This window comes from Mesoplodon densirostris, chromosome 9, assembly GCF_025265405.1.
Source record: "Mesoplodon densirostris isolate mMesDen1 chromosome 9, mMesDen1 primary haplotype, whole genome shotgun sequence".
NCBI lineage: Eukaryota > Metazoa > Chordata > Mammalia > Artiodactyla > Ziphiidae > Mesoplodon > Mesoplodon densirostris.
In genome coordinates, this window is record NC_082669.1 from 20,983,816 (window position 1) to 21,010,146 (window position 26,331).

The following is a 26,331-nucleotide window of genomic DNA, read 5'->3' on the forward strand; positions in this document are numbered from 1 at the left end:
TTCTTGAGTAGAAGCTCATTTTATTTAATTTTATCCTTTCCTATTTAATACAAAAGCATTTAAAGCAATTGCTTTATCTCATGACTTTTAGAGTACAATGTGTCACGGCCATTGATTTCTACATAGTGATTTCTACATTTCTACATGTAGTTCTGATTTCCTCTATTTGCTTTAAATTACTTAACAGAATCCTTTTTAATTCTTCAAGTAGCTGAATTGTGATAAAACTTTTCAATTATTCTCTAATTCTTTGAGTTGTAGAGAGAATGTGGTCTGTGTGATTCCTGCTTTTAGCAATATAGTAAGATGATCCTTATAGCTTACTATATAGTATTATCAGTGTAAATATTCTTGAAGTACTGGAAAAGGACATATATTCTTAATTTATAGGACACAATAAATCACCCATGTCCTCCAGTTTATATATGAATATATAGCTATACAAATTGATATGTTCATACATATAAAATTATATAGTCTGCAGCATGCACTTTTACTTAATATTTTATCATTAATATTAAACAGATTTGAAATATTTTAAATATTTCTTTAAACAAGCTTTGTAAATATTATTTTAATGGTATTTTAATTTAATCCATAATAAATGGATCTCACATAAAGTAGTTAATAAAACTCCTATTCTCCAACACTATTTATTCCCATATTTTACTATTATAAAACATTTCCCCATCCAAATAAAAAAAAATTCCCCATCCAAAGCATTATTATAAAAAATATCTTTAAAAAACTATCTTTATAGCTTTTTTTTTCTTTTTTTTGCGGTACGTGAGCCTCTCACCGCTGTGGCCTCTCCCGTTGCGGAGCACAGGCTCCGGACGCGCAGGCTCAGCATGGCTCACGGGCCCAACCACTCCGCAGCATGCAGGACCCTCCCAGACCAGGGCACGAACCCGTGTCCCCTGCATCAGCAGGCAGACTCCCAACCACTGTGCCACCAGGGAAGCCCAAAAAAATATCTTTATAGCTTTTAATTTTCTTATTGTATATTCCTGCTAATAGAATTACTGAATCGAAGATTGTAGACAGCTTTAAGGACTGCACTCCCAACCAGTAACTCAGAAGAGTGACTGGGATCTCATTAAGAGGTAATGAGTTGCTTTTATTTATTTATTTTTCTTTGAGAGTCTAATAACATAAGAGATAAAATTGCAATTTAAATGCATTTCTTTTATTACCAACTAATCTGACCTTTCTCATATCTTTCGAAATCATTTTTTTTTTTTTTTTTTTTTTGTGGTATGCGGGCCTCTCACTGTTGTGGCCTCTCCCGCTGCGGAGCACAGGCTCTGGACGCGCCCGCTCAGCAGCCATGGCTCACGGGCCCAGCCGCTCCGCGGCATGTGGGATCCTCCCAGACCGGGGCACGAACCCGTGTCCCCTGCATCGGCAGGCAGACTCTCAACCACTGCGCCACCAGGGAAGCCCTCGAAATCATTTTTATTGCTTCTTTTAAGAACTATCTAAGCCAGCCATTGGTCCATTCCCCTGCTAGACTATGAACACTTTAATTGACTTATGAGACCCTTTGATATAGCAGGAAAATAACTCACATATGTTCCAAATGATGTATTTTAGTTCTTTGCTGTTTAATATTGCTTAATATATTTCAAACAAACTTACACTTTAAACCTGTATGCAATAAAAACTATGTTAGTGTTCTGTTGCTTTTATGCTTGGAAAATTGATTCTCATCACAGATCAGTTATATATTCACCTTTAATTTTTATAGTCTTATCTGATACTTTTTTAATCAATCCATCTGAAAAATGTTTTTGTTTATGGCATAAGGTGAAAACTCATACAATTCATGATTTCCCCAATTAGCTGCTTTTTTTATGACCGATTATTGATGAATATTCCTTTCATATATTTTGGAGTGAGTGCTTCCCTTTGTCAAACTGATGCTTCCTTGATGGGTCTGCCTTCTTCTGAGGTTTGTGTTCTAATCTAATCTGTGTATAGATTCTTGAACAAGAGCCCCATTGTTTTAATTATTTTACCTTTATAGTACATTATATATGAAGAGGGTAAGTCCTCTGGTGGCACAAAATAATCAAAATAATCAAAAATACTCATATGTACTTTCATCTGATTACCTGTTGCTAGAATATTTTTATTTTATTATTTATTTATTTATTTATTTATTTTTTGCGGTATGCGGACCTCTCACTGCTGTGGCCTCTCCCGCCACGGAGCACAGGCTCTGGACGCACAGGCCCAGCAGCCATGGCTCACAGGCCCAGCCGCTCCGTGGCACGTGGGATCCTCCCAGACCGGGGCACGAACCCGCATCCCCTGCATCGGCAGGCGGACTCTCAACCACTGCGCCACCAGGGAAGCCCTTATTTTTATTTTTTTTTAACATCTTTATTGGAGTATAATTTAGAATATTTTTAAATTGAGGTTAAGTTGGGAAGTGCTGCCATCCTTAAAATATTGTCTTTCTAAAAGAACAGAGTACATCTCTCCATGCATTCAGACATTTTTACACCATAACTTACAGCTACGGCTCTCAGTATACAATATCCTTTTAAATAACTGTCACTCCTTGCTTAGTAGGGTTGTCCAGAGTTTATATTGTGTTGTTGTTATGGAATAATTTTTTCTTATCATATCTTGTAAATATTGATGATATTTAAGAAAATAGTAATTTTTCTTTGTCTCTTATGTACTAATGTACTAAATTTATTACTAAATGATTTAAATAACTGCATAATCAAATGAAAGCGAAGGGGGTCTGGATGCTCCAAGGAGGAACACAAGGAACTCACACAATTTTCCTGGTAATGGATTTTATTTTCATTGCATAGACCACTGAAGTTACTTAAAATAGGATCTAAGGCTTCCAATATCCAGTCCTTGTGGGACTAATTCCTGATGTTACAAACATTGACTTTATTAAAAATTCCAGGGGCTGCCCTGGTGGCGTAGGGGTTAAGAATCCAACTGCCTGTGCAGGGGGCGAGGGTTCAAGCCCTGGTGGGGGAAGATCCCACATGCTGTGGAACGGCTAAGCCCGTGCGCCGCAACTACTGAGCGTGCAGTCTAGAGTCCATGAGCCACAACAACTCAGCCTGCGTGCCTAGAGCCTGTGCTCCAAAACAAGAAGCCACTGCAATGAGAAGCCCTCTCACCACAACTAGAGAAAAGCCCGTGTGCAGCAACGAAGACCCAACACAGCCAAAAATAAATAAATAAATAAATAAATAAAATTACCCAAAAAATCCATTTATAAAGCATTATGAAGATGACTTACAAGATAGAGCTTTCTTCCCCCCCCTTTGGTGAAAACTCCAATATAAGTCAGGGATTTTTTGTGTGTGTCTATTCGTCAAATCCCTGGGGTCAGAGCTTCTATGGGGGGTTCGCTTGCAGAAGGCATGTGCTTTGATGGAGTTCAGGACTGTGGAGGCGTTTGACCATGAATCTGTGGGCCAGCTCTCCTCTATGCTGCCTCCTGGTCACTGCCAGCTGTTCTGATTATCCTCCACTTTCTCTCTCAGAATCCTTGGCGTCCTCATCTGTAAGAACAGGGGTAAAGCTGTCTCCCAATCCCGTGGTGAAAATTAAATTAGATAAAATTCCTCTCTTGCCCCCTTCTTCAACCTGTTCTTCACTGAGTAGCCCTCCACCTTCCTAATACACTGATCTCTGTCTAGGCTTCTTCAGCTCTCTAGCAAAGGCTTTTATCCTGATCGGCACCTCCAAGAGCCCCCAGACTTAAAAGAAGAAAGGCTGAGAGTTTAATCTTTGTCATGTATCTACCAATCCCTCCAATATACTGACCTCACTAATTGTCACTAGTGACACCTATGATCAATACTGACATCTAACCAAAGAAACAGAGGCCAGGGCCTCATGGGGAGATAAATCAGGGTGGAAGGCCGGGTTACCAGATGCTGTCATCAGGAGATTCAAGTCCTGTGCTCGCCTCTCTCCTATGTGTGACAAAAATGCTTCAGCAGCTCATCATTTTAAGCACTGTTCACAATAGTCAAGATGTGGAAACAACCTAAATGTCCCTAAAGGGATGAAAAGGATAAAGAAAATGTGGTACATCCATACAGTGGAATATTAGCCTTAAAAAAAGAAGAAAATTCTGTCATATGATCAACATGGATGAACCTTAAGGACACGATGCTAAGTGAAATAAGCTAGTCACAGAAGGACAACATGCTGCCTGTGAGGTACCTAAATAGATGCATAGAATCAAAGAGTGCAATGGTGGTTGCCAGGGGCTGGCAGGGAGGGGGAAATAGGCAGTTGCTAATCAACAGGGATAAAGTTTCAGTTAAACAAGATGAATAAATTCTAGAGATCCACCTGTACAACACTGCACCTGTAGTCAACAGTACTGTACTGTATACTTAAAAATTTGTTAAGAGGGTAGATCTCATATTGTGTTCTTAAATAAAATATTTTTTAATGTTTAAATGAGGTGAACATCTCTTATCTGAACCCCAGGATCATATGGGTTCTACAAAATTAGGATTATCTAAGTCCTATATACAGCTCTGATTCCTAAACCTCCAGTCTCCACTGTGGAAGACACAGCCACAATAGGGAATATTATTTCGACTTCCATACCCTGCCTGGTGCAGTAACTCTGCAACTGTTATTTGCAGCAGCTCAGAGAAATGAAACAAGCGGCTGAATTCTACCTACCTGCTACGGGTTGTCTCACCTAAATTTGCCCGCTTAGATTAGCTCATCTTTTCTATAGGTGTATCAAATATATTTCCTATGCACTGGGCTGGAACAGGGGTTTAATTCACTCCTTATTTCATAAATGTCAATAGTTACAGTTAGAGGGACTTCCCTGGTGGTACAGTGCTTGACAATACACCTTCCGATGTGCGGGAGCCGGGTTCGATCCCTGGTCAGGGAACTAAGATCCCCACGTGCCATGGGGCAACTAAGCCCACATGCCGCAACTACTGAGCCCACACGCTCTGGAGCCCACAAGCCACAACTAGAGAGAAACCCACATGCGTTAACGAAAGACCCCACATGCTGCGACGAAGATCCTGAGTGCCACAACTAAGACCCAATGCAGCCTAATTAATTAAAATATTAATTAAAAATAACAGTTAGTTATTAAAACTTTAATTATACTGATGAGAGAGCCAAATGACAGGAATAGATAAGCCTGGATTACTGTAAATGTAATAGATCCAAAACAAGGTCCATCTACACAACTTCGACTGTAAGCTAAGCCAATGACTTGGGTCTGAGGATACACCTCTGATTTCTCACTTCCCTTCTAGCTCTAAAGTTTTGGGTGTAAGTTCAATGGAGATCCTAGTAAGACTGTTTTTGTTTTGTACCATTATCACCATGAAAATATCACTAGCGTTTCAAAAGGGACTTCAGAACTTGAACAGAGGGCAAGATGGGTTAAATCTTACCCACGGGATCAAGCTCCTCCCCGCCATCTGAACAGTTTTCTCAAAGAGCCCCACAACCATTGAGATATAGAGAGCTTTGAGAGAAAAGAAAGAGAGAAAACGTCTTTCCATCTTGGTCTTACCAAAAGTTGGTTCTCTGCATGGACAAGAATCAGGATTTTCAAAAAAGTGTCCCTGGGTCTGTTTTGCCATGGCTGAGGATGCAGGCCACACACTCTGCCTGTGAGGTACCCAAGGGCAGACAGATGATGGCAAATGGTTTGTCTTCACCTGTGGTTCTGGCCCCAGTCTTTAGCACACATGCACGTGACCAAAGGAAATATATGCTATGTACCAGGTTTTCTCAGTTTAAACAAGGAGCCTCCCAATTTGGCCCAAATAGATGTGTGGAGTATATACTTAGATCCTCTTTTTGAATCTAAGATCCAAAAAGGATGGAGATCCTCCATCTCATCTAAAGAAAGATTAGAAGCCACATAAACAGAGCGCTGGTGTGCCACCTTGAGAAAGACATTAAAATCCAAAGGAAATAAAAATAGCGACCATGTCTAGTCTATGGAACTCCTCCATACTGTGCCAATGTTTACAATATTAGCTCAGATTCTAACTGCAGTCTGAAAAATCAGCATCATCATCTGCATTTTACTGAAGTGGAAACATAGGTTCAGAGAGACTGGCCCCAAGACCACACAGCTGGGAAGTGAGAAAGTCAGGATTCGAACCCACACCTGACTAATTCCCACATCTCTTCCCATCATCCTGAACTGCTTCCAAATCCTAACAAAATCTTCCAGGAGTTCTAACAGCCCAGCTTACCTTTTACCAAAGACGCACTTTCTGAAGTATCATGCCAGCTCCAAATACCCCTGAGAGCATCAGCACCTACCCTTGGCAAACGACCCAATACACGTGGCCCATTTGCATCACAGCTGAAAGGAAAATACCACTCAGAGGGTCAAACCTTAAAGTCATCCATTGATATACTCAGCTGCTGAGGTGGCTGCCTTCCAACTAATGAGAATAAAAATACCTTATGAGGGGCCTCCCTGGTGGCGCAAGTGGTTGAGAGTCCGCCTGCCGATGCAGGGGATACGGGTTCGTGCCCCGGTCTGGGAGGATCCCATGTGCCGCGGAGCGGCTGGGCCCGTGAGCCATGGCCGCTGAGCCTGCGCGTCCGGAGCCTGCGCGTCCGGAGCCTGTGCTCCGCAACGGGGGAGGCCACAACAGTGAGAGGCCCGCATACCGCAAAAAAAAAAAAAAAAAAAATACCTTATGAGGCGTCCAGGGAGGTCTTAACTAAAGAGAACAATGTTTACAACAGATCGAATCTGGGTAATTCCTAAGTCACCAAGCGCCTACTCATTACCTCCCGCTCTGAACTGACAGTACTTCTCCACCATGTCTGAGGCACCTTCCATAAAACACACAGGATGCATCCTCAGACGGTAGGTGCAAAACTCGATGAAAAAAAAAAAGATTAAATGAATGTGTGTTCTTAAGTTGAAGAGTATGAAACGGATGATATTTGACCAGTTTTGATTCACAAAAAAATGGCAGTCTCAAATAGTTCAAACTAAACCTTAGGACGGAGGTTTAGCTGTAGGAATGAAAGCCGGAAAACACAGTAGCTTCTGCAGAGACAGAATTCTCTTGCCCTGTCCAGCCACTGTTCTTCTGTAGCCCTGAGGCTGTGACAGCTCCACAGTGTGGTGGACCCAGGCTCTGCCATCAAAACTGTCTTGCCACTTTCAACACTTGAGATGGCGTGACGTCCACGGTCCCGGGTCTCAGCTCCACCTCCCACCATTACATCGACATTCCAGACAGTGGGGATTAAGAGGGGGCAGTGGAACCCAAACCCCTAGGCTTACAATCAAGACCTAGAAGTTCTACACATGAGCCCTTCTGCTCATCGCCCTCTGGTCAGAGCTAACTGCCGTGGCCACATCTAGCTGCAAAGGAGGTTGGGAGATGCTATCTTGAGCTGGATAGCCGTGAAAAAGGAAGAACTGATACTATGGGCAACCTGAAATTGTCTACCACGTGACAGAAGAAAGAATAGGAATCATCAGCCAATGCTAGAGCGTTTCTATGATGGATCATAAAAAATTTGCGGACTTGAGAGGCTTCGGAAAAGCATCTGGAGAGATGAAAATGGACTTATTCAAGGAGCTAAAATTAAGAGGAAATCAGCATTGCTAGCACATGCAAGTTTCTAAGATGCAGATGTAGAACATGCACCGGTTCACTGGATGGCTTGGGAAAAATCTGCCCTTTGTATTTAGAAAGCCGCCTTTGTCAATATGGTAGAGCACACACATCCGCGCTCCGCTCTCTTCCCCATCTGTGAGGTCATATTTAGTGGCACATCCTTCTCTTACTTCTCCTGGTGCTCAACTTTAGGGTGAGCGGTAAAGATTTTACAGGATGTTCATCTTGTAAGAAATGAAATGAACTTGGATAACTGGTCATTCTCTATGGTTTTTTCCAAACCCATCTTTTGAGCCACTAAGACCCCAAGTTACTAGTACCTCCTTCCCAGATCCCATAAGCCTGTGAGCACCATGTTTATTAAAGTAGTTTGAGCTGCTAAGATAAAACTACCATGTAACCAAAAACAGGTGATTGTCACATGGGTTTACCCCACTTTAAGAAAAGCCAGTATATAAAATCCAAAAGTTGAGAAGAAAACTGAGAGGTCCCAGGGCTACAAATATGATGACACATAAAGCAATGAATGACTCATAAAGGAATGAAACGATTTCAGGGACCAGACTACATGGAATTTCTCCCCAACCCGGGGTCACGACTTGAGACCTGACATTTTCTCAACTCAGCACTGCAGAAGAACATCATCAGAACCGATGAAAAGAACATTGCACTGCCAAGTTCTGAGTCATTTCAGAGAACGTGGGCTCTCTGGAACCAGGCTTCCGAGATCAAATCCCAATGCCACCCTTAACTGGCTAAGTAACCTCAAGCCAACTTCTCAACCTTGTCCTTTCTGTGCTTCGGTCTCCTCATCTGTAAAATAAGGATAATAAGAAGACCTACTTCATAGGTTTACTATGAGGGTTAAATGAGCCAATATAGGTAAATTGCTCATAATAGTGCCTCATGGATAGAAAACATCCAATTCTTCTTTTTTTAATGGCAAATTTCACTTTTTTAAATGTTTTTAGTTTTATACAACTTTTAAAGGTTACTTCCCATTTACAGTTATTACAAAATATTGGCTCTATTTCCCAGAAAACACCCAATTCTTAACGCAAACTAGACGAGGCGCAAGAATGAAGATGCCTCAGATGCCACTTTTCCATAATCTTTCATTTCTCTCCTTAGTATATCAAATGCTAAAGAGGCAAATGAAGCCCAGGGCAGAGTCCTCACTCCCACAGTGGAATGAAGAGGCCCCTTTCATCCGTGACGGCCTGGCAAGCTCCGTGGCAGGAAGATACAACAGAATGCAAAGGAAAGCCTTCCCCTCCACGGACAAGAGAAAAAGAGGTGGGATAAAAATGCATCCCCATTTTCCTCTCTCCTCCCTTTGAAGTGAGGATAATGCCAACGGCAAAAGAGAGCTATGACACTTACACCCCATGGAGCACTCTAGAAAGTTCCTTTTTCAGCCTGCCCTACTTGCCAACCTTGGGCACAGCTACATCTCTATGGCTGCACTAGGCAACCAGGTCAAGGGGGGCCTGAAGTTTAGATTCCTCAATGCCTTGATACTCATGTGGTGAACACATAGTTACTTGGAAGTTTGGCCAAGAAACCCACCAGCTTGGAAGAGGGATGTGGCTGCTGAAGCAGTAGCCACGTGGCTCTGTAGAAGGGCTGGGGACCAGAGCCCAGTGTCAGTCTAGCCAAATGGCAGAGGAACATACAGGGCCAGAAGAAACCAAGGTGGGGCTGAGTCAGCTGCAGCACGCCATGCCACTGAGCCTTGCTTAAGCCCAGAGGTGCTCAGACCCTACCTTACTAAACCACATACACCTGCAGAGAAAGCCACCTGTGTGGACCAGAGACCCTGATCCCAGAAGACAGGAGGTAGAATACAGCACATCAAAGAACCCTTGCCACCCTGAGACTCTTTGCACCACAGTCCTCCGGCCCCTCGCCCCATGCACACAGGCGCCAGCTGTACCCTTCCTCTGCACATGTGAGTGATGGTGTAATGGTCACCACTCCCCGAGTTTAAACACAATATATTGACGGGTTCTCGAGAGAGGAATATTCCTATGATTCTGTGTAAAATATATAACGTCATTTGTTCATTAAACAAGGAGTCTTATGCTGATACAGCACGGGACAAATACAACTCAGTTTGCAACACCAAACTTATCATTTGAAGATACAGGTTCTCTAAACTCTCACACTTGCTGATGGGAGTGTAAATTTGATATATCACTTTGGAAGACTCTTTAGCCCTTTCTCCTAAAGCTAAATAATGCTTACCCTAAAGAATCAGAAATTCTATTCCGAGGTATTAACCCAAAAGAAATGAGTGGGTTTTGTCCACTGGAAGACATGTATAAGGAATGTGCAGCTGTATTCATAACAGCCAAATACCAGAAACAAGCCAAATGCCTATCAACTGGAGGATGGATAAATAAATTGTGGGAGATTGTACAGGGTAATACTATTCATGAATAAAAAGGAATGAACTCCTATACACAGCAACGTGGATCACTCTCAAACATACTGCGATGAGTGAAAGAAGTAAGATTCAAAAGTGCGCACACTGTATGACTGTTTATACAAATGTAAAGAACAGGTGAAACTAACCTATGGGAGTAGAATCAGAATAGTGGCTACCTGGTAGGAAGATGTGAACAGAAGAGAGGAAATATTAACTTGGAAGAAGTCTGAAGGAGTCTACTGGGTTCCAGAAATGCTCTTCACTTCATCGGAGTGTCAGTAACACAGATTATATGTTATACATCTGTATTTGTACAATTTTGTCAAGCTGTACACCTAAGATTTTTTGCAAGTTAATATATGCATGTCATACCTCACTCTAAAAGCTTCCCCAAAACACACATGCACACACACACACACACATAATACACACAGATATGTGCATCTTTCAATTTCAATTTGAGGAAGCAGAGTCTTTAGTGGTGAGAGGAGGGTCAGCAATGTTACTATGTTACTCCAAACAGGTTGCTCTATACCCAGACTCTACAGGATCTCATCTAATGCACTCTGGAGATAAATGTAGATGTCTGCCTGGTCACCTCTAATAAAGACTCCCCCTCTTCGTTTACCTGGGCCATCTCTACATACAGATCTCCAGTTACTATGGGATGGGCAACTGGGAAAAGGTAGGCTACAGTGACTACATTCATGTAAGAAATTTTATTAGCCCTAAATAACAGATTCTTTTTATAAGAATTTGTTTATATAAATTAAGAGTTTGGGATTAACATATACATACTACTATATATAAAATAGATAACCAACAAGGACCTACTGTATAGCACAGGGAGCTATACTCAATATTTTGTAATAACCTATAAGGGAAAAGAATCTGAAAATGAGTATATATATATATATATATATATTTGAATTTTTGTGCTGTACACCTGAAGCTAGCACAACGTTGTAAATCAACTATACATCAATGAAAATAATAATAATAATAATTGTTTTAAACGTGTGATGAGGAGCCTGGAGTCATGGAGGGCATGTGTCACACATTCATGTTGAAACAATCACGATAACAGGGCTAACCTGGAGGGACACAGGTAATCTGTCTCTTCGAGGCACAAGGACCATGACCAAAACTGGAACAGGACTGGGAGCCTGGATGCCAGTAGTTCCAGTATCCACCAAAGACTTTATTCTCCTTGCTGCTCTTCAAGGAGTTTTGTGGAAATATTTAAGCCAAAAGAGTCCCTTAATACTTTAGACTCATTGGTGTTTAAGCTTTTGAAGGTCACAGATCTTTTTGAGAATCTGATAAAAACTATGGGGAAGCAGGGGGGAAAAAAAGCATAAAATGTTGCATATGTTTTAAGTCTTAAGTAATACTTAATAGCACCTAACCACAGAACTGTAAAACTATTAAGAAGAATCTGAAACCTCTTCTCAATAATCCAGTCTAACAGACTCTTGGTGTAAATTGATTTACAATAAAGCTAAAGACTGATTCCTTATATTACTTTGTTTTTAGCTGGAGCTATATTTAATCAATGCGCTAACACTAGATATCTCCTACTATGATCTTGCTTTAGTCTTAAAAATGGAGAAATGAGCTAATTATTCCTAACAAATACAATCCATTTCATAAGAAGTATATATTTTGAAACATGCAGTAACTGCACAGGTAAATGTAAAATATAAATGTATTTTCACTCGTAACTTATTTTTTTATCCTAACTGATTTAAAAGAGAATTGAATAAAGCAATAATTATAAATCTTGCTGATGGACATACAATACATAAAGATGTAATTTGACAACTACAGCACAAAAGAGAGAAGAGGAAACGGAATTGTGTGGGAACAAAGTTTTGTATACTATTGAAATTAAGGTAGCATTAATCTGAATTAGATTGTTACAAGTTAAGATGTTAATTGTAATTCCAGGGAAACCACCAAGAAAGTAATTCAAAAAATATAGTAAAAGAAACAACAAGGGAATTAAAATGGCATACTACAAAATATCTTTTTAACACAAAAAAAGGCAGTGATGAGGAATCAAGGAACAAAAATAAATAAAATATAAATGGCAGACATAAATCCTACTCTGTCACTAATTACATTAAATGTAAAGTAATTAAACACTCTAAAAGGCAAATGTTGGCAGGATGGATTTTAAAAAAATCCAACTATATACTGTCTACAAGAGACACAAATTAGATTCAAAGACACAAACAGGTTAAGAACGCAAGCATGGAAAAGATATACTATGCAAACAGTAACCAAAAGAGAGCTGGAGCGGCTATGCTAATAACAGACAAAATAGACTTGAGGACAAAAATTGTTACTAGACACAAAGAAGGACATTTTATAATGACAAAGCGGTCAATTCATGAAGAAGATATATGAAATATAAACCTTTATATACCTAATCAAAGTGCACCAAAATACCTAAAGTAAAAATTTACAGAACTGAAGAGAAGAATAAACAATTCAAAAATAATAGTTGAAAACTCCACTACCTTACTTTCAGTAATGGATAGAACAACTAAACAGAAAACCAATAAGAAAATAGAGGACCTGAACAACACTGTAAACCAAGTGGTCCTAACACACATCTATCTATACAACACTTTACTCAACAGCAGACTACAATTCTTCTCAAATGCACATGGTACATCCTCCAGAACAGATCATATGTTAGACTATAAAACAAGACTCAATACATTTTTTACAGTTTTATTGAGATATAATTGACATATAACGTTGTGTAAGTTTAAGGTATGCAACATAATGATTTGATATACGTATGTACAAATGGTCCCTGACTTAGGCTGGTTCGACTTACAATTTTTCAACTTACCATAGTGCAAAAGTGATACCCATTCAGTAGAAAGCATACTTCAAATTTTGAATTTTGACATTCTCCTGGGCTAGCAATATCCAGTACAATACAGGTATACCTCAGAGATATTGTGGGTTCAGTTCCAGACTACCACAATAAAGCAAATAACACAATAAAGCGAATATTGCAGTAAAGCTAGTCACACAAATTTTTTGGCTTCCCAATGCATATAAAAGTTATATTTACACTATACTGTAGCCTATTAAGTGATCAACAGCATATGTCTAAAAAAACTATGTACATACCTTAATTTAAAAATCCTTTATTGGGAATTCCCTGGAGGTCCAGTGGTTAGGACTCCACGCTTTCACTGCCAAGGGCCCGGGGTTCAATCCCTGATCGGGGAACTAAGATCCCACAAGCCACACAGCACGGCCAAATAAAATAAAAAATAAATTTAAAAAAATACTTTATTGCTGAAAAATGCTAACCATCATCTGAGCCATCAGCTAGGCATAATCTTTTTGCTGGTAGAGAGTTTGAACTATTGCAAGAATTACCAAAATGTGACACAGAGACATGAAGAGCAAATGCTGTTGGGAAAATGGTGCCAGCAGACTTGCTTGATGCAAGGTTGCCACAAACCTTCAATCTGCAGAAAATACATTATACGGGAAGTGCAATAAAGTGAAGCACAAAAAAACAAGGTATGCCTGTACTCTCTTGTGATGCTGGGCAGCGGCAGTGAGTACAGCACGCAGCCAGCCATGTGATCATGAGAGTGAACAACCAATACACTTACAAGCACTCTGTACCCAGACAACCCTCCCATTTTTCACTTTCAGTAAAGTACTCATAAATTACATGAGATATTCAACACTTTATTATAAAATAGGCTTTACATTAGGTGATGTTGCCCAACTGTGGGCTAATATAAGTGTTCTGAGCATGTTTAAAGTAGCCTAGGCTAAGCTATGGTGTTTGGTAGGTTAGGTGTATTAAATACATTTTTTCACCTTAGGGTATTTTTAACCTATGATGGCTTTATCAGGACTTAAATCCATCATATGTCAAGGAAGATCTGTACTTCAAAATGATTACCACAATAAGTTTAGTTAACATCCATCATGTCACGTAGTTAAAAAATTTTTTCTTGTTTTGAGGACTTTTAAGATCCACTCTCTTAGCAAGTTTCAAATATAGAGTACAGTCTTGTTAACTACAGTCAGCATACTGTACATTACATCCCCATAAATTATTTATCTTATAACTGGAAGTTTGTACCTTTGACCACATTCACCCAATTCCCCCACCCTCCATTCCCCAATAAATTTAAAGGATTGAAATCACGTAAAGCATGTTACCCAACTACAATTGAATGAAATTAGAAATCATTAACACGGGAAATTTTGAAAATTAATAAACCTGTGCAAACAAAACAACACACTCCTAAATATCCAACTGATAAAAAAAGAAATCAAAGGGAAACTGGAATATATCTTAGATAAATGAAAATGGAAACCCAACATACCAACTCTTGTGGAATGCAGCTAATGCAAGAGAAAACCAATGAAACAAAAAATTGGTTCTGTGAAGAGATTAACAAAAGTGACAAGACTTTAGCTAGACTGACCAAGAAACAGAGAGGACTGAAATTATTAAAATCAGGAATGAAAGAGGTGACATTACTACCAACCTTACAGAAATAAAAAGGAATACTACTACATAAAGGAACACTATGAACAAGTATATGCCAACAAATTAGATCAATAAACTAGATGAAATAGAAAATTTCTAGAAAGACACAATCTACAAAAACTGACTCAAAAAGATATAGAGAATCTGTGTGGACCTAAACAAGTTAAGAGATTTTATTAGCAATCAAAAAACTTCCCGCAAATAAAAAACCCAAGCCTAGATTGCTTCACTGATGAATTTTACCAATATTAAGAGAAGAACTAACACCAATTCTTCACAAACTCTTCCAAAAAATAGGAGATGGGTCACTTCCTAATTCATTATTTGAGGCAATTATTACTCAGATACAAAAAACAGACAAAAACATCACAAGAAATGAAAAGTGTAAAACAATATCCATTAAGAATAAAGACACAAGTTCTCAACAAATACCTTAAAAAAATTAAGCTTAGAATCTAATAATCCAGGTCCTATCAAATGGGGCTTCTTCCACAAGAGACCAAAACCATCCTCTGAGTTTTGACCACACTCTCTACTAGGCACGTTAAGCAATCTCATTACTGTTCACTCTACAGTAAAACATACAAAATCAATGTAATTATAAACATATCTCCCAAACTCGCCCATCTCCTTCTGTCACCCACCAAAAATACACAGCAGTTTTTTGAGACAAATATTTCTACTTTTCGTGACTGATGCATTAGCCAGCATTATTCTAAAATTATAATGGTTTTTACAGAACCAGATTTCACAGACTCTGATCTTCCATGCTATACAACACTCCTCATAAGGAAGACATTTGGCCCTTGATGAAACATCTCCAATTTGGCCCCCACAAAACTGATTCCTTTGAAATCTAAGTAGGCTACGTTAAGCATAAGGATATTTTTAGGCATAGTATAAGGCACTGCTTTTCACCCTTTTCTCTCTACTACATTGGAGATACATTTATAGTCACTGGGTGGAAGAAAGCCTTACTCTCCAAACTATAACCCTGGAGTGGACCTAGGAGCTCATACCCACCACAGAATCTCAACCAAACGCCCTTCTCTAAAGCAGTGTGCTTTGCAGATTCATTAAACCTTTGAATTACCAGAGGAATTTATTAAAATGCATATTCCCAAGTCTTAATAAGAGATTCTGGTAAGTTTTAAAGTAGGCCCAGGAATCTGCATTAACTTACCCACTCCCCAAATGTTCCTGACTATTGAGAAAACATTACCCTGGAGGTACCTGATTTCTAGATTCACTCCCTATGCTTAACAGGAGCAAACACAGGCCAGTACAGGTACACAGGAGAACCCTCTCCTGACCATGTTTCATAATGCTAGTGGTCCCCATGGTCACACGCATCTCCTAGAGGGGTGGGAAGAAAAATCTGGACAATCGTTTTCCTAGAGACTCACAGAAGAACCCACTGAACAGGGAGCAGGTGGGAAGTTGATTTTTTGCTATAGAAACATGTAGGTTAAAGAGGGAGGATTTCTTGTACAGATGCCTCAAATATTGAGGAATAACAGGGCATGTGAAAGGTACCAAACTGTTCTAGGCTGTGCTACCACAAAATGGGAGAAACTTCCAAGGCTTGGGCCATCTATGCTACTCAACTGTTAGCAACCATTACTAGGTAGAGAAAGAGACTGCCTGCTACAAAGGATTCTCTTCCAAATTTAAGATTCTTCCCAAGCTGCAAATCATCTCAGATTATTCCTAAATTCAAGACCACAGCCTGCAAAATAATCAAGTCAATGCCTACAACATAATTAAGTCAAGTTGCTGCCAGCCTTGACCATGTGTGTTCTCTCTCTTCTCTCTCTCTCATTAAAAGTTGGGAATCCAAGTGCATTCAAACCTTTTAAAGACAAACCAATGTTTCCAGATGTGTGGCATTTAAGAATTTTATAAAGGCTTTCATATTTATTTTGAGTTTCTGATGGTTTATGATAAGAGACCTTACAAATCCATAAAAGCAGATTGGGCTGGAGTTTACTGCTGTTATACAAAGGGATCTTTGTATGACAGATAATTCAGAGGGCAAGTCAGCTCTGAACCAGTGTCCTGCCTCTGTATCAAGGGGTAACTCTGACCTAGAAGGACCCTTCAACATGTGAGAGTAAAAATCTGATCACACAAAAGAGGGATTGTGACTACAGAAGGGCCATCCCAGTTAGGGTCCACTTTGCCACTTTGATAATTATGCAAATGGTAGAAGAGATCATTTATAAAGCCAACGCTAGCAGTCGATTCTCGTTATCTATTGTATATTCTACAGCTCTTTTTTTTTTTTTACAGCTCTTATTTTTATCTTAGTTAGTTGAATAAGGGCAAAGAGTATGATGTTTAGAATGCTTACTGACTCCTAAAGTCCCCACACTCTTACCCTACTCCCCTTGCCTGGACAGCTACAACTCATCCTTAGGATCTTAGCTTAAAATCTACCTGCTTCAGATAGATATATGCAATCCTCTCACTCTAAGTGAGTTCCCTAGTTACATTTACAAAAGGTTTTTTTCTCCTCACAGAATTTTTAATTATGATTTTTCATTAATAGCTGTTTAGTTATTAGTATATTCAAAGATTTATCTCTCTACCACCTCCTGCTGGTCTTTGTTGAATGCTATATTACAAGTGCCTAGCAAGTGCCTTTTGGGCCTTAGATTCTTTTTTTTATTTTTATTGGAGTATAGTTGATTTACAATGTTGTGTTAATTTCAGGCATACAGCAAAGTGAATCAATTATACATATACATATATCCACTTTTTTTTTAGATTGTTTTCCATATAGGTCATTACAGAGTATTGAGTAGGGTTCCCTGGGCTATAGAGTAGGTCCTTATTAGTTATCTATTTTATATATAATAATGTGTATATGTCAATCCCAATCTCCCTATTTATCTCTCCCCCCCGGTAACCATAAGTTTGTTTTCTACATCTGTGACTGTATTTGTTTTGTAAAGAAGTTCATTTGTACCATATTTTTACATTCCACATATAAGTGATATAATATGGTATTTGTCTTTCTCTGACTTACTTCACTCAGTATGACAACCTCTAGGTCCATCCATGTTGCTGCAAGTGGCATTATTTCATTTTTTTATGGCTGAGTAATATTCCATTGAATATATGTATCACATCTTCTGTATCTATTCCTCTGTTAATGGACATTTAGGTTGGTTCCATGTCCTGGCTATTGTAAATAGTGCTGCAATGAACGTTGGTTGCATGTGTCTTTTAGATTCTTAATAAACGATTCTAAATGAATAACTGAATTTTACCAGGTTGATTTCACAATCAAATATATTAACTATTAGAATATGTAAATTTAGCATCCTTTTACTCAACAAGTGTCAGGTGCCGTAACAAAAGTACATGTATTCATAGGTCCATGTGTATTTTATTAAATCATTATAGGCACTTTAAGATAGGAAAAATGTGTATATATGTGTGTGTGTACATATATATATGTACACACATATATATTTTTTTCAGGTTCTTCCCACTTATGAACTAAACTTTCAACTAAAGAACTATATGAGAATAAGATGAAAATGACCAAAATCATGGTTTTCTGATTTTCGTACATCTAAGTAGCTTCAGGGTAATCAAAATTTATATATAAGTATATTACGCATAGCAAACATTTCAAAACTAAGATCTTTTTCATGGTTTTATCCAACATTATTCCTAATAAGAGATTTACTCAATATATATTCAGGAAATATATTTACTTAAGCACTACACTTAAATTTAGACTTACTTTGAATCAGTAAGAATGAAGTTTCAGCTTCACTTATTAAAAGTTGGCCTGTGGATGTGTTCTCAGGAAAACGTGATTACTCTCATGTTAATTTTGCACAATGCTGTGTATGTAGTCTTATTATATATGTTCATCAATGAATTCCTCAAACTCTGTGATGATGGCAGCTTCATTATGTAAATGTTAGCCATTATAGAGAATATCTGGAAAATTATATCTGCAACATAAGAAACGTTTACATCCGTTATCCCTTCATACAAGCCCACAGGCTCAGTTATTTCCTTGGGAGTTCTACTCAGACAGCCCCTATTTAAGTGGCTAGAAAAATAAAAAATTGTGTTTGAAGAGTCAAGTGGAAATTCCCAGATCTTAAAAAGTCAGAACATATTTTTTTAAATACTCTTTGCCTTCTCGACTCATCCCCTCACAAAGTGCTTCACAACATTTTTTTGAAACTTAATCACACACACACACACACACACACACACACACACCCTTAAATGGACCGATGGCCCAAAAGAAAGTCAGCTTACAGGAAAGGATGCTGGAGGTCCTCTAAGGTAGTATTCCCAAACTGCAGGCTGGAAGTCAATTTAGTATGTCCCCTTAGCATGTTATTAAAAACAGAACAGAGTGGAGTGGCATAGAATGGAATGGATAATCAGTGTTTGCTGATATTGAATTTCCTAACTTAGAAACCCTGGCATGATGGGAAATCTTGGAGCGAGAAGCTGTGTGTATATGTGAAAGTATATTTGGAAATAATAAGCCCACTGATAAAGAGCTCACATATTTGGAGCTCAGACATTCTGTGACACAGTGGCCATAGTTGAGTATAATCCCAGAGAGAAAGGCTTCCTGGCCCTGCCCTCACTGTGAGAACCATCAGTGGGGCCACCATGTTCCTGACACACTGCAGTGCTCACCCTGGGGGACAAGAGTGACATCTGAATGCTGGACTCCCTTTTAGAACCCTTTTCCATAAGGCCATAGTAAAAACCACAGACTTCTTTAGAGAAGGGACCCTCCCCATAGGATTTCTGAACTTATCACAAGACGGGGACCCCAGGGAGGAGTAAGAGATTCTCATGATACACTGGATGTGATGTTGAAACCATTTAATTAGAGTATTTTTTTAAATGGGACCCAATTTTATACCTCTAGTAAAGTGGACCATATTATTTACACAAGTATTTCAGGTATTTTAAGTTGTATCGGTCCACAGACAAGCTGACTTTTAAAGTATGATTTATGGAACACACACACACACAAACACACACAATATGCTATGTTGTAAAGGATAATGATAACTCTTACTAATATTAAAATCTCAATCCCTAGAGTTCTAATTCCCTATTCCTGGAGAAAGAAGGATATATGGGTATATGCATGTTTATGTGTAAAAAAAAAATGAAGAAAGAAACTTTACTGTCAAGAATGTCCTCAGAATTATTTTTAGTTTTGTCAGTTCCTAATACAGCCAGAGAAAATTATCTTAGTAGATGAGAAGGTATAAGCTTGTACAATGTAGAAGTGGACAACAACGAAGTCTTCTGATGATCTTAAAAGGGGAAACCCTGGATGTGTCTCAGAGACTCAGTCTCCAAAGTGTTCTCAAATGTAAACATGGTCATACAAGCTACTCTTCCACAGCCAAGGCACTGGGATCCATGGAAAGTGTCTCCTGGTCAGAGCAGGGTATTCCTTCTCCCATTCAATCTGCATAAATAAATAAACACAGGCACGTACACATCAGCACATGCACACACAAACACCATCCACATGTCTCCCTTTCAGAACAAACCAAGATGTGGGCACCAGCAAGGCAACAATTTTTTTAAAAAAACCCACAAATGTCACACAATTAGGCATGGAAGGAGACTACACTCTTTTTCTTGCCATATCACACAATCAGCGTGGGGTTGAACCACAGGACTTTACCAATATTTGACTGTTTGACTTACAAAAGTAACAATTTAGTACAGTTCAACCTAATATTGATGGAGTTCCCACCATCCTCAGAACTCCTAAGGTTAATTTTATTTGATATACTACCTCCACAAAATGACAATTCAAATGACCGTGATACATAGTGACACCTTTATGACAATTTCACAAAAGTCAGAGAGAAAGAATAATGTGGAAGGATGCTTTCAGACAATGTGTTTGCAGGGTTGGGAAGTAAACTAGCAAGAACATACAAAGTCAAATAATACATCATCACCGAGTACATACAATTCACAAGACATTTGGTCCTTGTCCTCAAGCACCTACAATTTACTTGGGAAGTTATAATGCAAGAAAAAAATCACACCTATTATTTTACAATAATTACTCAGGGCAGATAACCTGGCACAAAGAATATCAAACAGTGCATGTCTTTAGAGTTTAAATAGCATAACTCTCTTATTAAAACAAAAAAAAGAAATCTAATGCTGAAAAAGGCTAGTATTATACCAAAGCCTTCCCTGCTCACTAGAGTCACATTAAAAAAAAATGTTTAAATCTTAAAAAATGTTTCAAGTGCTCCACCAATTTAAATATTGCCTAGAGGTCAATAGGGTTGAGGGAGGGTTAAGACCAAATAAATGTCACTGGATTTCACAAATGAATAAAGATGGACAAAAAAATCCCAAAGGGATTAAATATTTAAGTAAAAAAGGCCTCTGGATAAACAGGCAGACTGACTGTATGTGTTTATATCTGTCTCCTCCCAAAACCCAACCAAAAACAACAGCAAAGGAATAAAAAGGTATGAAAATACATGGATAAAAAGAGGAGAGGCACTCCTAGTGGATGAGTTCAGTACATTTTACAGACGCAGAAAAGTAGATGAAAGAATGGAAACAACTCAGCAGAATAGAGAAAGCTACTTTTTATTTTATTTTTTTATTTTTTTTGCGGTACGCGGGCCTCTCCCCGTTGTGGCCTCTCCCGCTGCGGAGCACAGGCTCCGGACGCGCAGGCTCAGCGGCCATGGCTCACGGGCCCAGCCGCTGCGCGGCATGTGGGATCTTCCCGAACCGGGGTACGAACCCGCGTCCCCTGCATCGGCAGACGGACTCGCAACCACTGCGCCACGAGGGAAGCCCGACAAAGCTACTTTTTAAAAGTGCCTGTACAGGCAACCAATGAACAAGCAGCCAATTCTCAGTGCACAGTCACACACACACACACACACTCTGGCTTCAAACCTGGTTCTACCAAGTACTACAGAAAGTGAGGATAAAGAACAACAATGACAATGGGGAAGAGTCATCAGATGTGCCTTCAAGTCCCTTCCTCAACCCCAACATTGGCAAGGAAAGACCCAGGATGACAGCTATGTAGCAGGCCTAGAAAAAACAAAATCAGCCCAGATTACAGCAAAAGGGCAGAGGTTCCAAACAGAGGGGAGTTGTGGGTGGTGTCACTCACTGGAGAATATAATTGCATTACCTGATATATCGAACCTTTGATAATGATATTGACAGGCATTTGACAGAGCTGATGAAGCAAGAACAAACAATTCTAAATAGTTCATAAAAAAATAAGCAAACAGAAATAAAGGCTATTATTAACTCTAGGGAAACAAAAAGCTGTATGGAAAACCTAATCTTCAGATAAGACTTCATTAAAATTTTAAACACACACAAAGGGCACCATTAAGAAAGTAAAAAGGCAAGCCACCTTCTAGGAGAAAATATTTGCAAATTGTCTATCTGACAAAGGATTCATATCCTGAATATATAAAGAACTACATACCAAGAAGAAAACAACAAGCAACCCAAATAAAACACATAGGCAAAAAACTTTAACGGACACTTTGCAAAAGAAGATACCAAAATAACCAACAAGCATTATACAAGAAAAGATGTTCATCAGGGAAATGATGGTAAAGGAATTAAAAAGGTATGAACATAAACAAGACAAAGAACAAAAGAGACATGAGGGATAACAGATATCTGGTTTATAATAGAAATGTTCTATAACTTGATCTGGGTGGTAGCTATATGGAAATCCATATACATAAAAATCCACCGAGCTGAATATTAAGATTTGTATACTTTAGTCAACAAACGCTATACTTTTTCTGATGTTATCAAGTAAGCTTTTTTAAAAATTTTTATTTTATATTGCAGTATGGTTGATTAACAATGTTGTGTTCGTTTCAGGTGTACAGCAAAGTTATTCCGTTATACATATTCACGTATCTATTCTTTTTCTATACTTTAATTTTTAAAAAATATAATCCTCAGCAATCAACAATTTTTGCTCTATTATTAGGGGATATGGAAGTAGAAGGATGAATGTAAGAGAGCTAAATCTTTAACGGTCTTCACCAAATAAGAAAGGATAGATCCTTTCCTATCTTAAGCTTATCTGTGATTAGTAATAGCTGCCTCTGGGGAAACAAGACAGGTGGTTGAGGAAAAAAGGAGAGACAGGGGACTACTACTTTTCATAGTAAGCCTTTTATTAATATTTGATTTTTTTAAACTGTGCATATATTAACTTGATGGGAAATTTTTAAGTGAATATTAAGTTATAAGCTATTAGCTATGTGATTATTTACACAACCACGGGACAGAGAAGGCCTTTGAAGCGCACCGCAGTGGACACCTTTCATTTTGCCAGCGCAGTGCCCATTCCCTTTTCTGTGCTCTGATTCTCCCTCCTCCACCAGCAGTACAGATGGTCTAGGGGAAATTTCTCCACCCCAGCTTCTGTAGTAGCTTGTGACTCAGGCCCAATCCAACCCATGGCCCTGGCCCTTGGCCAGAGATATATTTTCTTTTCCAGGGATAGGCACAAGCCCAAATTTGGGCCGATGAGGGCTATACTGAGAAGTTCTCTGTAAATGTGGCCTAGCCTAGAGGGGCTGGCAGCCATCTTGCCACCAAAAGAGAAGAACGTGCCCAAGAATGGGGCTGACAGGATGGACAGCAGAGATGAAAGATGAGGAAAAGACACCTGAGCCCTGATGCCTGTGGTTGAGCCCCGGTTCCATGCAGGTCTGAAGTCTGTCTTCCCCTGCCGTTTTCATAATTATAAGAGGCAATACCGCGTAAGGAGGAAGTATTGGACTACGTGGCTTCAAACTTCAGCTTTACTGCATACTGTGTGACCTTGGGCCTGTCACTTGACCTCTTCCTAATCTATAAAATAGGAATAGTAATGGTACCAAGCTCACAGAATCAAATGAGTTAACATGTAACACACACACATATGTGCATATATTTTATATATACATATATTATATGTTCATAGCTTAATACAAACATATATTTATTAAAATCTCATTTAAATTTATGTGTGCAAGAACCATATTTTTACTTTTAATTAAATCCTCTTCTTTCCTTAAGCCAGTTTGAATTGAGTTTTCTGATACTTACAAGTGGCAGGATCCTAATTCAACAGCCAAAAGAGAAACCAGGCAAAATCAATCAATAGATTTAAGCAAATATATAAAACATACACATAATATAAACATAACTGTGCTCTATTACAGAAAAAAAATCCTCAAAAAATTAAAAAGTAAATAGAAAAGGAAGAAATAATGTTTGGATTGATAAAGTTTCTGCGCTTACAAATAACAAGATGGAGATGCTACACAAAATGGGCACAAATATAAACACACAATTCACAAATGAAACAGAACAAAAACACAAGAAAGTAATGTTCGGGTTTTAAAAATCAAACATGAAATAAACAGGAGCTAATTTTTTCCGATGTTAAATCTAAAGAGTGCTTTAAATTTTATTATCTGGTGTTGGCAAACGTCCCATGGACTGCTAGTGAGAATGTAAACTGACACAACCTTTCTGAAAGGCAATCTAGCTATAATAAAAAGAAGCACACCTTTGACACCATAATTCTTCTCCTAGGAATTCATCTAAGGAGATACTTAAGAGTGTGTGGGAACATTTTCCCTATAAGTTTTCTCACTGATTGTATTTATATTCAAAAACACTGGAAACTGAGTGTCCAAAAACAGGGGGTCCATTATAACTCATACATTCCAATACTGTTCAGTCACTTATAATAGTGATGGAAAATACGTACGTCTATTGAAGAACGTTCATGATCATTAAATGAAATAAACAAGTTACAAAACCATATAGGATGCACCTGTTTTAGTTGTATAAATATATACACATGCATAAGGAAACAAACGTACTGGGATACATATCAAATGACTGTGAAATCTCTGGGTGGTAGAATTTATGAGTCCTAATTTGTTGGTGGGTTTTTTCCCCCTTATATACGTATTTCATTCTTTCTCCAATGAACCTTAACAGACTTTCAATAAGAAAAAATGTACCTTAAATTCATAGAAGGCCATAAATTACCTCTTAGTGTAGTTTCAGTCATGCATTTGGAGCCAAAATGCATACAAGCTGTTAGGTGGAGTAGAGGTGATAAAAAAGTTGAGGGAGTGGACACTCTTTTGAGAAAATGTGGTGGTAGAAACAACGAGCAAAGGGTCTCAAAAACATATGTAGCATATGATTATTGCAGTGGAGCATCTGGATAAGAGGAGGAGACCGAAGATGCAAAAAGAAGGAATCACTGGGGGAGATGTCTCATGAAGCCCAAACAGCAACACATTGCTTTCCATTGTCCCGCAGCTTCTGTTTGGGCTCGACTGGGCTGCCTTATCTGGATTCCCACATGCCCTTTTCCCATGCGCTGCATGGGCTCAGAACTTACCCAGGGACAAAACTCATACTCTCAGCCTCTTGGTGTCTTAACCCCCTAAGCTAAGTACAACAGGCAGTTTTCATCCGCAGCTTTCCCCAGGGAAGAAAGTAGGACACTTGAAGCCCTGCTCAAGGCTCCCCTAGGCCACCTTGATTAACCACCAACCACAACTGCAATCATAGTACACACCATTATGAAAAAGTGAGTTTTCAACAATTCATAAGGGTTTGAATGCTAAGTCAGATTACATTTTCTTTTCAGTTATTTCTGGCATATTAACAGCTGGTGACCTAGATTATGAAATAATTTAATATGTCAAAAGGCAGACTGTATCAATAAATTCCCTCACAGATGGGAAATGGATTCAATGAAAAGCTTGAGACCTAAAATTCAACTACTTACTTGGAAGGAGGGAGAGGGTGGGGAGGAATACCTACCAGTGGGTAAAAATGAAGTATGGAAAAATGATGACAAAACCTGGCCAGGATCCCAGCAGATCATGGCTACTTTCTGCACAAGTAGCCAGGGACTGGAAGGGGGTAGGAAGACTTGTTAATTCAGCTGCTAAAGGAGCTACAGGAGGATCACAGTTCAGGATGAGCTTGGGTAGATATTAAAAGAAATACAATCCTCTTACTGCATTGAGAGCATGCATGTGTGAAGGGAGGGACGAGAGGCAGCCACTCAGCCTCTGGGCATGCGGACAGGCAAAGGAATCAGTGCCCCCTCCAGCTGAGTTCATGGGAGTCAGTGGGAACTGGGGGGGCGTCCTGAGCCCAAGTCTGAAAAGGGAAATTCACCGTCATAGTGGGCAACGCAGCCAATCTGACTTCCAGTAAAACAGGAAACCGCTAAACATCCAGAATCCCAGGGATGGAAAATACTTCCACGTGAAAGAGAACTCAGTTCAAGTGACACAGACCGCGGGGCTCATTAGCCAGTGTCCATTTTCAAGTACAATGCTTCATCTACAATATGAATGTCCTTTGCCCGGGACACAAGTAAAGACCTCGGTGCTGGCAAGGTCTTGATAACAAGCAGTGGGCAGGGAAGCCAGGCAAGCCCAGTGCCTGCTACTGTACCTCTCCAACTGCTCAGGGCTGGGCTTGATTTGGACATGGCGTTCATTTGTGCCCACCTCTCGGGCAGAAAAATAAATTACTGTGACCAATCTTGAGGGGCTTGTGAAACACCAGGGAACCCAACCCGTGCAACATGGATTTTTTTTTCATGCAATAAAACGCCCTCCTCTGTGCAAAAATATGCAGAGAAC

General features: G+C 39.1%; 1 protein-coding gene across 2 annotated transcripts in view; it reads right to left on the reverse strand.

The window, feature by feature from the left end:
• The window catches only part of AMPH (amphiphysin), a 172,476-nt gene that overhangs the window by 145,340 nt on the left and 805 nt on the right, over positions 1-26,331 (reverse strand). The window lies entirely within an intron of this gene.